This window comes from Enhydra lutris, unplaced genomic scaffold (assembly GCF_002288905.1).
Source record: "Enhydra lutris kenyoni isolate GAN:26980312 unplaced genomic scaffold, ASM228890v2 scaffoldscaffold21, whole genome shotgun sequence".
Taxonomy (NCBI): domain Eukaryota; kingdom Metazoa; phylum Chordata; class Mammalia; order Carnivora; family Mustelidae; genus Enhydra; species Enhydra lutris.
In genome coordinates, this window is record NW_019154105.1 from 22,083,273 (window position 1) to 22,098,996 (window position 15,724).

Consider the following 15,724-nt stretch of genomic DNA (forward strand, 5'->3'; position numbering starts at 1 on the left):
GGGTATTTCACCCACCCATTCCTCAGCCTCTTTCCACAAAGTACTGTATGCCTTTCCTAATAGCAACACATTAGTTAACTCTCTTGATGGTTTCTTCCGGGTTTCCTCTGACCTCTATCAGCACTAATATCAGATAGTAACACTTATCAGCAAAAGCCTGGTAGACTATCAGCATGATGAATGCTCTATCTTTAGAAGACAGGAGGTGAGGACAACATTATGAATTCTTTGACATTCATATAAAAGACAAAGAGCAGTGGAAGGGAGGAGAGTTCTGTGTCCCTGCTGTTAATTGAGTGTGCAAGGAGAGAATGGGTGCATAAGCACTCATTCATACTGCCCTTTGTATATAGAAGAAAGATAGAGTTGTAGTTAGTGCGATGAACACTATGTGGAAGACATGAGTATGTCAAATTCTGTTCCTTTTAAATTTTTGTAATTTTTGCTATCTTGGCCTCACTTTCTTTATCTATAACTTGGGGGTCATTACAGGATATATTGCCAGGGCTCTTCATGGCAAAGCTACAATTTAGGCATTGACTTTGGTGGCAGAAGATCTAGTTTTGAGCTCCTACTCCATTATTATTAATTAACCATGTAGCATTGAGCAGAAGCTGTAATCCCTGCATGGTATATTTACTCCACTGGAATATGGGGAGTCAAGCATCCATCTCAGAAAGAAAACAAAATAATGATGTAAAGCACTATCTAAACACATTACCTACTATTCTAGGACTCAATTCTCTAGGATTCTAAGTTACAAGAAAAATACTGATAATATTTTTACAAGATAATTTTTTAATCTATCCCCCTAGCCACATATAGACTTCGATTTAAAATGTTCTTGACAGATGAATGACCATTCTTATTTATGTTAAAGTCTTTCTGGGAAAATATTACTATCTCTTTCAATAATATAGTCTACTAATATTTAAATCCTGATCATCTTTTTCTTTGCCTACTTGTGATGGAGAACAACCAGTCATCATTCTCTATATAATAACCTCTCATAAGATGTGCTCAGTATAAATTACTTTATTATTATTATTACCAAGCTGCTGCTGTTATAGTCATGGTACTTAAAACAACAGTTATCCACAATTCTCTTCTCCCTCCATACAGAATCCATTTACTGCATTGCCTCCCTTCACTGCTGATTACTTCAAAGGGATGAAGAGAGCACAGGGAGGCTATGTTCCTTGTTAAGATTAAATAATTAATTGAGTAAATAAAATCAAGGCCAGGAAGAAAGGAACTAACTACTCCTTATAAATGTTTACTTGGTTTGCCTTGATGCCCATGGGTGATGGTTCTTTATCAAAACCTGGATGCTATTTATGACACAGTAAGATATTAAATGGTGAGAAGAATAAACAAGTGAACAAAACACTGATCTCATTAGCCTTGGTTAGTGAGAGACCATTTTTCAGCATCCTCTGCTGACCATAAACAAATAGATTTTGAAAGATTTTCTGAACTTGCCTCCATATTTTGGTATTGTTTGTACAATTTCATATGCTATGACCTTAATTTGTACTGCATTACTCATCCCCTCTCCCTGATGATCTACACCCTACTCTATTTTCAAGAGACTTAACAGAATATTCGAATATTCTATTTCACATTGACTTCTGCCTTCTAGCAATTTCCATCATGCCTAACAATGTAGTATCTATTTATATAATATGGTGCATTACCCTTTGTCAAAAGCATATTGTAAATTTTGTTTCTATAACTTTACCTACAAATACTTAATTGAGGAAAGCATACGTAACAGATGTTTTTGTATTTCCAAACGCATAGGGTACTTAGCCCAGGATTGTCTCTGTACCCAATGCTCTACAAATACATTTATTTGTTGTTTCCAACCAGGATACTATATTATCCAAATTCAAAGGATGTTTTTCATTTTTAGCATGCACTGTGGAAACATTAGCACTATGAGAATGGGAGTGGTCAACAAGACCAAATGCAATGGAATAAAATATTGACGAGGACCCTGGAGTTACTCCATGTTGCAACTGTGCATAGACTACATTAAACATTCTTTGGAACTACAGATGAACAATAAAGGAACAGTTATAGTTTTTGTTTTGTTTGTTTTGTTTTGCTTTTGTTTCCCTTGCCTTGAGAGATGTGTCTTACAAGAAGTTGCTGTGCTCAAGGTTGAAGAGGTTGCTACCTGTGTTCTCCTCTAGGATTTTGATAGATTCCTGTCTCACATTTAGGTTTTTCATCCATTTTGAGTTTATCTTGTGTATGGTCTGAGAGAATGGTCCAGTTTCATTCTTCTGCATGTGACTGTCCTATTTTCCCAGCACCATTTATTGAAGAGACTTTTTTTCCATTGTATATTCTTTCCTGCTTTGTCAAAGAATAGTTGACTGTAGAGTTGAGGGTCTCCTTCTGGGCTCTCTATTCTGTTCCATTGATCTATGTGTCTGTTTTTGTGCCAGTACCATGCTGTCTTCGTAATCACAGCTTTGTAATATAGCTTGAAGTCTGGCATAGTGATGCCCCCAGCTTGGTTTTCTTTTTCAACATTCCCCTGATGATTCGGAGTCTTTTCTGGTTCCACACAAATTTTAGAATTTTTTTGTTCCAGTTCTGTGAAAAATGTCAGTGGTATTTTGATAGGGACTGCACTGAATGTGTAGCATTCAAAAAACTTGCTCTAGGCAGCATAGACATTTTAACAATGTTTATTCTTGAGACAAACCATATGAGACTCTTGAATCTGGGAGACAAACTGGGGCTTGTCGAAAGGGAGGTGGGTGGGGGAATGGGGTAACTGTGTGATAGGCATTAAGGAGGGCACATGATGTGATGAGCACTGGGTGTTATACACAACTAATGCATCGTTGAACATTATATCAAAAACTAATGATGTATTATAGTTGGCTGATTGAATTTAAATAAATAATAAAAAAGAAAAAGAAATAATCATGGTTTTAAGAAAAATGACTATACAGCAATAAATTCATTTTTTAAAAAAATACAGCACCTCTGGCATGACTCAAATTTTCCAAAAACTTAAAGTATCTACATTTATGAAATTAGACCCAACTTCAAATTCAATTAATCTGGGAATACATCCTTGACCCCTTCTCAGTAGCAAAGGCAAAGGGTTACTTCTCTGTGTCCCCTTAACACTCCTATATACTTCTGCTATGGCATTTTATTGCCTCCCATTCTAACTCTTATTTGTTCTCTTCATCAGAATTTAAGTTTGTCATAATTGCAGTCTCATCAAGTCCCTTGGGAATTCAGCATATGGTCCAGCAGGAAGGAAGAGTAAGGCAAAGTATTGTCCAATCAAGTTTGGGAAACTGACTAAAATCAACATCTAACCCCTAAGAGAGAAATCAGCAAATCCCCAGGCAATGGCCAGGGCTACTCAGGCTTAGTTCTAGCATGCAGCAAGTGGTGGGAAATATATCATTACTTCAGGTCACCCCAATAGCAGACAGAAGTGCTGCAGTTAGTATACACGGTATTGAGAGAAGGCACATTTAACCAAAACATGTAGCTAATAGAAAGGAGGGTTATTAGAGAACTCTAGGAAGAGGTGGTACTTATACCACCTAAAGGAGTAGGACAAGTAAAAAAAAAAAAAAAAAGCATTAAAGATAGGCAATAGCATAAAGATAAGAGGCAGGAAGGACCCAGCATGTATGTATAAGACTTATAAGTACTCCACAAAGCCAAAGAATAAATTCTGGGTTATAAACTATGGACAAAAAAAGCTAGAGGGTAAGCAGAGGACAGATTATAATGGGTTTTGCATGCCATGTTATAAGCCTCAAACATTTCCTTGCAGGTAAAGGAAATCATCAAAGCAGCTAGAGGAAGAAAAAATACCCACATGTCCTGATGTATCCAAAGGCTTCAGGGGGAAAATGATGAGTTTCCTGCAGGACATACATATTAAACTGTTCAGGAGATAGAAAGATATTAGAGACCAGCAATTGAGGAAAGGGAAAAAAGAGGAGACATTTGCCAGGGAATACATTCGGGATTATCGCTTTGTAGATGTTGGGCATAACTGTGAGACTAGATGAGATCACTAAGTGATCATCTAATTTTAAATCACTGTAGGACTTTAAAATGCACATTTCTAGGTATACATAATATCCCTACCCTAGGTATTCTGATTCCACCTTTGGGGTGGGTCCACAACATCTGTAGTCTTTAAAATATCTTCACTTTACTCTGTTGTGCAAAAAGGATCAAGAACCAATGTTTAAAGGATTGAATGAAAGAGAGGAATCTGCCAAGAAAATGGATATGGTATAGCCAAGGGGGTCAATGGAAAAAAAGAGAATGGAGGGCCCCCAAAAGATAAAGGGATGCAGAAATTTAAGGAGATTCAGGTTCAGCTCTGATTTAGTAACAGTGTAACTAAGCAATTTACATAATCTCTGACTCTAACTTCCTTGTCAATAAAGTGAGGATAATAATAGTAACTCTCTCATAGAGTCACTATGGGGATAGGATGAGATAAGTATAAAATGCATGGTGTAACCAAGACATACCAGACAATGTCAGTAAATATTTCATTAATATGAATATTATTATGGATATTGTGATTAAGAGTCTCAAACATTACAGCTGTCCTTTGGACTTAAGTGTTAGTGAATTATTGATGGTTTTGGCAAGAGTAAATTTTGGTAGTGACCTAAGAACAAGAACCAAATTGTAATGGATTGGAGAATGAAGGAAATATTAAAAAATAGAAAGGAGTGGTAACCATTTTTTTCCCAGAAGTTTAGGTGACACAGGTAAAAGAAAAGTTAGATGGTAACCTAAAAGAAACAGATGATATAAGCAGGGTTCTTTTGAGGAATAGAAAATACCTGAATATGTTTCTAGACAAAAAGGAGCCAAGAGTGATTATACAGGAAAGATACATGAGACAGAAAAAAAAGTTTGTTTTTAGCCCCAGAAGTGTAAGATTTAAGAAGATAAAGATCTCAAGTCTCAGGACCTGAAATTAAGGAAGGAGGTAAAGATGGATATTGTTGTATTTGTGGAGACCACCTTTGAAGACATTTTTAAAAATTTTTAAATTTTTTTATAAACATATAATGTATTATTAGCCCCAGGGGTACAGGCCTATGAATCGCCAGGTTTACACACTTCACAGCACTCACCATAGCACATACCCTCCCCAATGTCCATAACCCGACCACCCTCCCCCCACCCCCCTCCCCCCGTGAAGACATTTTTAAAAAACATTTTACTTTTTTTCATACCTTTTAATCTCTTTTTTAAAATGCTCTTGTATGCTTTATAAAAATGCCCATAGGTCTTGAATTGGTTTTTGCCCTTCAGCAGTAGGTTATGTGTTATTGCTCTATGTGTCAAACCCAACTAACATAGCTAAGGAATTCCAGTTGTGCTGAATGCAAGATTATCACGTGGAGCATAACTGAAGAATGTAGTTAAGGTTAATATCATTGTTAAGAAAAATGGTTGGGGGCACCTGGGTGGCTCAGTGGATTAAAGCCTCTGCCTTTGGCTTGGGTCATGATCCCAGGGTCTTGGGATCGAGCCCCGCATGGGGCTCTCTGCTCAACAGGGAGCCTGCTTCCTCCTCTCTCTCTCTACCTGTCTCTCTGCCTACTTGTGATCTCTGTCAAATAAATAAATAAAATCTTAAAAAAAAAGAAAAAGAAAAAAGAAAAATGGTTGAAACCCTGACCAGTCCATGTAAAATGACAGATGATCAGTACTTGAGTCCAGCTAAGGACATGAATGTTTGCAACAGCTGACAAAAATACAGTTGCAAAAACAAAACAAAACAACAACAAAAAAAAGAATTACAGCACTAACCAAAGACAGAAATTTTCTGACCAGGTCAGAATGAAAGCTAAAGGGACAAGGGAATTAAACATTCTGGTGAGAGTGTAGCTAAAAAGATTAGTCATTAAGTTTAGAATAGACAAGGAAAGAAGAGAAAGCAGAAAGTGGTTGATAGATTTGGTAGGAAATGGAGCATGTGAACAACTGTGAGACCAAGGAGTAGGTAGAGGAGCAGCAATAAGTAGGGCAGCTTTGATCAATATTCAGTATCCAATCTCCAGATGCATTAGGTACCATGTCTAAAGTAACAAGAGGAATTATAGACCCACTGACTGCTGAGAGAAAGGTAAGACCTAAAGGATGGGAGGCATCTGCTTCACTCTTTCATTGTAGATTTTGCTTTCCCCAAGGTGATCTCTCAAGGCACAGATAAAGTGACACTTCTCTAGTCCTACTTCTATTTTATAATGTAGGAACAATTCTTTCTTTTCAGAAGATCAGAGTTTCAGACTGTCTATGCCTAAAACTATTTCCATTAATATGACTTATTTATAAGCTTTAAACAACAACAGTAAATTTTAGAACTTGGGACATTGTACCTTCATTATAAAAGAACTCAAATAAAAGACCCCTTCGGTCAAAACTCATGGGGAAACTTGAAACTTCTTGCTCAAAGCTATCCTAAACCCACTGTAACATTAAAGACTTAAAATTCTTTAGGTGTAATAAAATAACCAAGTAGCATATATATTTATTTCTCCAATAGTTGAATGGACTTTTACCTCAATCATTAATCCTCTTGTAAGAGAATAAAATGGAATAATAAACCACCAGTACAGATATGCTAAATTTGATCAATGTTTCTCTTCAGAAGGAGTAAATAATAGAGCAACATCCACTCTGCAGTATTTATGTAGCACAGCATTCTGTCACTCAGGTATAGGGATTGATATGGACTGCTGAGAGAAAGCAAGACCTCCTCTCCCCTACAGAACTGCTAAAGCAACAAGTCATCATTTACAGGGCAAATAACACCTCATTCCAGAGCAGTGTAATATGTTCTCAGGAAACAACTGCCCTAATCCTCAACCTCTTCCTCCCATAAGGAAACTAACAGTAGCTTATTTCATTAATCATTCTAACTGGCAGAAGAAAAGGAATAGCATTTAGAAAGGAACTACTCCACAGTGAGCATTTTAGATATTATTTTAAATAATCCTTAAAACACAACTGTGAAATTACCACACCAATTTGTGAAAAGAATGCTTTAATGTAGAAGCTTCATATAAATTCTAATGTCACATACAAATCAAGCCAGGTTGGAATGCTGGTTCTTCTACTGAATGTCTAGTCCCAAGTTTCATCTATCTGCTGTCTGTTACAATATGTTTTTTATTAGGAGAAAACATTTTATTCAAAACCCCTCATTCCAAAATCGACTGGAATGGGCTATTTCTAGTAAGTGCTTCTTTAGACAAAAAAGTCATGTCTAGTAATAAAAACAATGAATAAAAATGTTTATGGCCATGTACCCCTCAAGAGACTACCAGAACCGTCAGGAGCCAGTATGTCTATGAGAAGATTCAGGGATATGAGCGTGTATTTTATAAAGTCACCTAGATTCCCCAGGTGTTTTTGATTGTGTTAGTGCCCCTCCTTCCTCTTCAGACCATACTAGCTGAAAAATCACTCTTCGAATGTACTAGGTAAAATGCTGTTAAAATGTTTGTCTCTTCTTCAGGCAAGATGGCAAGTGCAGTAAGGTTTTACTTCATAAAGAGGGTGATAAGTTGAAAAAAGTGGGAGGTGAAGAAAAAAAACTTTGTGTAGTTGAAGAGCATGAGGCTGGATCATAAAAAAATGAAGTTAAGGCACAACATAAGCATGGTAAGACATCCATTATCCTTCCCAGAATGCAGGCTCCTCATCTGTAAAATAAGGAATTAGAGGAGATGACTCAAAGCCTGTCCCAACTGATAAGAATCCATTAGGAATGATATCAGAGATTTTTGGTTGTTGTTTGTTTCTTTTTTTTAATATAGTTTAATGAGTTAGGAAATTCTGTAGACTGCTTCTCTTTCTAGGATAGCCACAATGCAGAGTAACATTTAAAGTCCCACTCAAAGACCCATTCAATTTTGCTTAGCTTCATTTTTTCCCAAGTATAATTATATTCCACTACTCTAGAGGAACAGCTATTCATATTTAATTTATCTGCAGAACATTTTAGGAAAAGTTAGCTTAGAAAACATCAATAAATATATATAAATTTTTGGGATATTATAGTAGATAAGAGTGGGGGATGAAGCTGTGACGTGGATAGTATAAATGACAATTTCTTAGCGTAATAGTGGTGCTGAATAATGGTGTTTGGGACAAGTTTGAAACTCAAATGCCTATAAGGCCTAGAAGTAAATGTACATCAATGAAGAAGAGAAAAATATATGGTGGTAAATCAGAACTGACTTCCACATGAGACACAAGAAGGAACAGGCAATAGTGCAAACTTTAGTGAAGTGGATAATAGAAGCTTCTTCTAGGAGGATAGCTATTACTGGCCTTATGTATCTGTTGCCACATAGGAATATGGGTGCTCTTTTACCAGTGTTCCCATTTCAAAATTCTTTTTGAATTCTGGAAATTCTTTTCTCTCTCTCTTTTTTTATTGACATATAATGTTTTATTTGCCCCAGGGGTACAGGTCTATGAATCACCAGGCTTACAAATTTCATAGCATTCACCATAACACATACCCTCTCCAGTGACCATAACCCAGTCACCCTGTCCCCACCCACCCCTCTCCAGCAACCCTCAGTTTGTTTTGTGAGATCAAAAGTCTCTTATGGTTTGTCTCCCTCCTGATCCCATCTTGCTTCATTTTTTCCTTCCTTATCCCTCACAACGCCCCTCTCTGCCTCTCAGCTTCATCATATCAGAGAGATCATATGATAACTGTCTTTCTCTGATTGACTTATTTCGCATAGCATAATACCCTCTAGTTCCATTCACGTCATTGCAAATGGCAATATTTTATTTCTTTTGATGGTTGCATAGTATCCCATTGTATATATATATACCACCTCTTCTTTATCCATTCATCTGTTGATGGACATCTAGGTTCTTTTTATAGTTTGGCTATTATGGACATTGCTGCTATAAACATTTGAGTGCATGTGCCCTTTGGATCACTAGATTTGTATTTTTAGCATAAATACCCAGTAGTGCAATTGCTGGGTCTTTAGGTAGTTCTATTTTCAACTTTTTGAGGAACCTCCATACTGTTTTCCAGAGTGGATGCACCTGCTTGCATTCCCACCAACAGTGTAGGAGGGTTCCCCTTTCTCTGCATCCTCACCAACATCTGATGTTTCCTCACTTGTTAATTTTAGCCATTCTGACTGGTGTGAGGTGGTATTTCATTGTGGTTTTGATTTGTATTTCCCGGATGCCAAGTGATGTCGAGCACTTTTTCATGTGTCTGTTGGCCATCTGGATGTCTTCTTTGCAGAAATGTCTGTTCATGTCCTCTGCCCATTTCTTGCTTGGATTATTTGTTCTTTGGGTATTGAGTTTGATAAGTTCTTTATAGATTTTGGACACTATCCCTTTATCTGATATGTCATGTGCAAATATCTTCTATTCTGTTGGTTGTCTTTTGGTTTTGTTGACTGTCTCCTTTGTTGTGCAAAAGCTTTTGATCTTGATGAAGCCCTAATAGTTCATTTTTGCCCTTGCCTCCCTTGCCTTTGGCGATGTTTCTAGGAAGAAGTTGCTGTGGCTGAAGTCAAAGAAGTTGCTGCCTGTATTCTCAAGGATTTAGATGAATTCCTTTCTCACATTGAGGTCTTTCATCCATTTTGAGTCTATTTTTGTGTTCTGTGTAAGGAACCTAACCAAAGAGACAAATAATCTGTACTCAGAAAACTATACTTATGAGAGAAATTAAGGAAGACAAAAAGAAATGGAAAAACGTTCCATGCTCATCGACTGAAAGAACAAATATTGTGAAAATGTCTATGCTACCTAAAGCAATCTACACATTTAACACAATCTCTATCAAAATCCCATCTTTTTTTTTTTTAATGAAATGGAATGAATCATCCTAAAATTTATATGGAATCAGAAAAGACACTGAATAGCCAGGGAATGTTGAAAAAGAAAACCAAAGTTGGTGGCATCGCAATTCCAGACTTCAAGCTCTATTACAAAGCTGCAATCATCAAGAAAGTATGGTACTGGCACAAAAACAGACACATAGATCAATGGAACAGAATAGAGAGCCCAGAAGTAAACCCTCAACTCTATGGTCAACTAATATTCGGCAAGGCAAGAAAGAATGTCCAATGGAAAAAAGACAGTCTTTTCAACAAATGGTGTTGGGACAATTGGACAGCCACATGCAGAAGAAGGAAATTCTTATTTTTAATGGAAAATTTCCACACTTTCTGATATTGGAAAGCAATTCAAGTGAAAAAAATGTGCTTTCCATTACTTGGGAAGCAAATGACTGAAAGATCAGAAAACTTCAGGTGATCCTTGGCTCACAAGCCAAGGTTGTTGGCTATTGTGACTGTCTATTGAGTCAGCCTATTGTGACTGTCTGAACTATCATATAAACATATTGAGCACTTACTATGTGAATCACCATGAACAAGCACAAGTGAGAGAAGGGACAATCTTTAATGGGGACTTTATGGTGAGATGATGTTACTTACCAAAAAAAAAAAAAATCAACTAGGGTTATGGGAAAGTTTGGGGATGGAGAATTTGCTCACAGAGGTTTGACAAAGCTCAGTGGGATAAGCTTGTGGTGAGATTGAAAGGTAGTCACAGTTGTAGTGAGGTTCACTGAAAGAAGATAAAATCGAAGGAAATGAAATTTGAAATAAAGGAGCCACAGAAGTGAAGATATCAAGGCATTCTTAATGAATAAATATTCAGGGTACCATGCAGGTGAGTGGTTTACCAAAGATTGTGTTCCTTATAGTGCTGGTGTAGGGGGTGGCACAAAATGCTTCGAAATTCCAGTCTCGTCCTTTTTGTCAAACCATGATGCTTTAATTATCTTGAAACTATACTTTTATCATAAATTTATTACAGATATATTTGAATAAATGCAGTTTATGATAACACTTTTGTCACCCTTTTCCAGACCATAAAAATGATATAATAGATTGTCCTTTAAAGCTAACCGCAGGCAGCCAATACTATACATGATAGGATATTAAAATGAGATCCATTGAGTAATTAAATTTTTCCTCAACACAGTTAATGCAATTCTGAATTCTGAATCAAGATATAATAAAGCATGACATGAGAAGTTCAGCTAATCCTACTCTTAGTATTTTTTAAAGTTATCCCAGATGCATTGCTACATTGAAGAATGAATTCAGAGTAGAAAAGAAATTGAGGAAATCTCATAAATAGTCCATAGTAGACATTTCCAAATCTGATTGAATAAGAATCACCTGTGCACCTTTTAATAAACATTGATTATAGAAACTCACTTCAGATATTCTGATTTAGTAGGGATTGGATAGGCTGTAGAAATATATACCTTTATAAAACTACATTTTAAAAACTGTAGTAAAAATGTATACTATAAAATTTACCAAGCTAAACATTTTTAACCATGTTAAAATTTACCATGTACAGTTCAGTGCCATTAAGTACATTCAATTGCTCTAAAACCACCATGACCATCCATCTCTGGAACTTCTTCATCTTCCCCAAATGAAATTACATAACCATTAAACAATAACTCCCCATTCTCCTCTACCCCCCAAGGACAACTGGCATTCTACTTTTTGTCTGTGTGAATTTGCCTACTCTAGGTACCTCATACAAGTGGAATCACACAATATGTGTCCTTTTGTAACTGGCTTATTTCACTTAGTATAATGTCTTCAAAATTCAATCATGTTATAGTATGTCAGAATGTCTTTATTTTTTGTTAAGACTGAATAATATGCCATTGTATGTATATATTACATTTTGTTTATCCATTCACCCACCAATGGACATTGGATTGCTTCTACTTGTTGGCTATTGTGAGTAATGTTACTATAAATGTTGGTGTACAACTATCTGTTTGAGTCTTTGCTTTCAGTTCTTTGGAATATATATTCAGAAGTGGAATTTCTGGATCATATGATACTTCTAGGTTTAACATTTTGAGTAGCCACCATATCATTTTCCATAATGACTGCACTATTTATATTCCTACCAGCAATGCACAAGGGTTTCAATATCCCCACACTCTCACCAATACTTGTTATTTTGTTTTTGTTCCATTTTGGCTTTTTGTTTGTTTTTTACAGTAACATTCCTAACAGGTGTGAAGTGATATTTCATTGTGGTTGTAATTTATATTTTCCTAATAGCTACTGATACTGAGCAACTTTTCATGTGCTTACGGACCATTTAAATATTTTTTTTGGAGAAATATCTATTCAAGTCCTTCACCCATTTCTAATTGGGTTGTTTGGTTGTTGCTGTTGTAGAGTTGAAGGAGTTCTTATATATTTTGACTATTAATCCTTTATCAGATATATGATTTGAAAATATTTTTACCCATTTTTTGGTTGCCTTTTCATTCTGTTAATAGAATCCTTTGATGCACAAAAGTTTTTAATTTTGATAAAGTCCAACTTATCTATTTTTTTTTCTTTCCTGCTCATGCTTTTAATCTCAAACCCAACAAATAATTTTCTCTTACACTTTCTTCTAAGAGTTTTACAGTTTTAGCTCTTACATTTAGGTCTTCTCTTCACTGAGTTATTTTTTATATATGGCGTAAGATAAGGATCCAACTTTACTGTTTTGCATGTAGATACCTAGTTTTCCCAACAGCATTTGTTCAAAAAACTGTTCATTTCCCATTGAATGATCATGGCACTTTTAACAAAAATAATTTGACAGTATATTCAAAAGTTTGTTTCTGGGCCTCCTATTCAATTCCATTGGTATATATGTCTGTTTTTATACCACACCATTTTGATTATTGTAGCCTTCTAGTGAGTTTTGGAATCAAGAACTTTATTCTTCATTTTCAGGATTGTTTTGGCCATTTGGAGTCTCTTGAAATTCCATTTGAAATTTTGGATGGATTTTTCTATTGCTATAAAAAAAGTCACTGGGATTTTGGCATAGATTGCATTACATCTGAAAATCACTTTGGGAAGTACTGACGTTTTAACAATAATACATTTTCTAATCAACAAACAGAATGTCTTTTCACTTATTTTGTGCCTTTTTTAAAATTTCTTTTAGCAGCATTTTGTAGTTTTTGATGTACAAGGCTTTCACATCCTTGATCAATTTTATTCATAAGTATCTTACTCTTTTTGATAGTATTTTAAATTGAATTGTTTTCTTAATTTCCATTTTGAATTCATTGTTAATGTGTAGAAACACAACTGATTTTTGCATGATAATATTATATCCTATAATTTTGCTAAATTTGTTTCTTAGTTCTACAGGTTTTTTTGTGAAATTTTCAGTTTTTTACGTTTAAGATAATGTCATTTCCAAAGAGAGTTTATCTTACTTCTTCCTTTCCAATTTTAATAACCTTTTATTTCTTCTTCTTGTCTAAATGCTCTGGCTAGGACTTCCAGTACTATGTTGAATAGAAGTGACAAAAGTGAACGTCCTGGTCTTCTTCCTGATCTTTTTTTTTTTTTCCCTTCTTGATCCTAGAGCAAAAGTTTTCAGTCTTTCACCATTGATTACAATGTTGTCATGGGTTTTATATAGACAGTCTTTATTATATTGTGGTAATTTTCTTCTATTCCTAATTCTTTTAGTGTTTTTATAATGAAAGGATATTCAATTTTTTTTATTAATTATTTTTATTAACATATAATGTATTATTTGCCCCAGGGGTACAGGTCTGTGAATCGTCAGGCTTACACACTTCACAGCACTCACCATTTCACATACCCTCCCCAATGTCCATAACCCAACCACTCTCTCCATACTCCCTCCCCCCAGCAACCCTCAGTTTGTTTGTGAGATTAAGAGTCTCTTATGGAAAAAAATGAAACAAGATGGGATCTGGAAGAAGGATATTCAATTTTATCAAATGATTTTTCTATATCAATTGAAATGATCATGTGTTGTTTTTCCCTTCATTCTGTTCATTCAGAATAGTCCACTGATTGGTGTTTTGTATGTTGAATGATCCTTGTATTCCAGGAATAAATCCTAATTGGTCATTGTGTGTAATCCTTTCCATATGCTGTTGTATTCGATGTGCTAGTATTTTGTTGCAGATTTTTGCATCACTGCTCACAAAGGACATTGGTTATAGCTTTAATTTCTTGTAGTGTCTTAGTCTGGGTTTGGTATTAGAATAATATTGATCTCATAGAATGAATTTAGAAATAAAATTGTATTTTAATTAAAATTCATCTGTTGATTCTGATCCTCAGCTTCTATAGAAAATCATTTTTCTATTGGCAGAAATATTTTAATATTATTTACAATTTCTTTAAAGAAGCTTTAACAATAACATTGTTAAGAAAATCATCTTTATGCTTGTATAGGTTTTAAAGTGTATTAAGCAGTTTCATAAAAAGTTTGACTTCCAAGCAATTACTCAAAAAAAAAAAAGTTCATCAGACTCTTGTTTTACAGATCAGGAAATGTCGATACAAAGAAATCAGCTTTAATCTTGCACAAATGATAGAGCTGAGAGATGAATCAAGTACTGAATAGTGGTTTAATATCCATTAAATAAAGTGGCCCTATAAAAATAGCTGGAGTAAAGGAAAAATGTAGAATGGATTTGTAAAGTATGATTGTATTGTATGGACAATTTAATTGTGATGATATATATTAAGTTTACAAAGTTGTCTTATAGTCACAAATATCATGGATACTATAGAGCACCTTAAAATAGTAAAGAGAGTTCTAATCGATCATTTTCTATAATCTTACCTCAAGTTGGCTTTTTTAATTTATAATGTGTTCTACAAAAAGAGTGATGATTTCTATTGCTGGTTGGTTTCTTTGAAACACAGACTCTGAGAAGCATTTCCATGTGCACAATGTTAAAGGATAAGGAAAGAAAGGAAAGAAAACATAATCAGACAGGGAGAGAAGTTGAGTTGTTGTTATGAACTGAATTTTTGCATGCCCCCAAAAGGCATGTGTTAAAGCTCTAACCCCTAATGTGATGGTATTTGGAGGCAGGCACTTTGAAAAGTAATTAGATTTAGATTAGATCTCAAGGGTGCAGCCCAGGATTGCATTAGTAATCTTCCAAGAAGAAGAGACCAGAGCAGGTTCAGGGGCTCTTTCTCCCTCTCATTCTCTCCTATCTGAGGGTACATTGAGAAAGCAGCCATTTGTAAGCCAGGAAGAGAGTTTTTAGGAGGAACCAAATCTGCCAGTACCTTGACCTTAAAATTCCCAGCCTCCAGAACTGTGAGAAATAAATATCATATGTTTAAGCTACCCAGTCTGTGGTATTTTGCTATATCAACCCAAGCTGACTAATACAATTGTAAATTAGGTCTAACAAACTTGGAAAACTCAGAGGGGGTTCTGGAGCTGGAATGGCCTTTCAGAATTGTCCCCAGTTGGGCTAAAATCAGGTCTTTATAGTTCCTAAAAATTTGGGTATTGATGTGAGCCACAGTGGGAAGGGGTATGACATCAGGCAAAGTAGCTCTCTGAAGCAGAGAAAATCAGTTCCTCACTCAAAGGATCTAATGTGTCAGACTGTGCTATTCAATGAGCTTTATCCAGGACTTATTCAGCTGTATTTTCTTATCACCTGTTAGTTTTACACTAGCATGCTTTAAAATTGAATCCTCTGGGGGCGCCTAGGTGGCTCAGTGGGTTGGGGCCTCTGTCTTCGGCTTGGGACATGGTCCCGGGGTCCTGGGATCAAGTCCCGCATCGGGCTCTC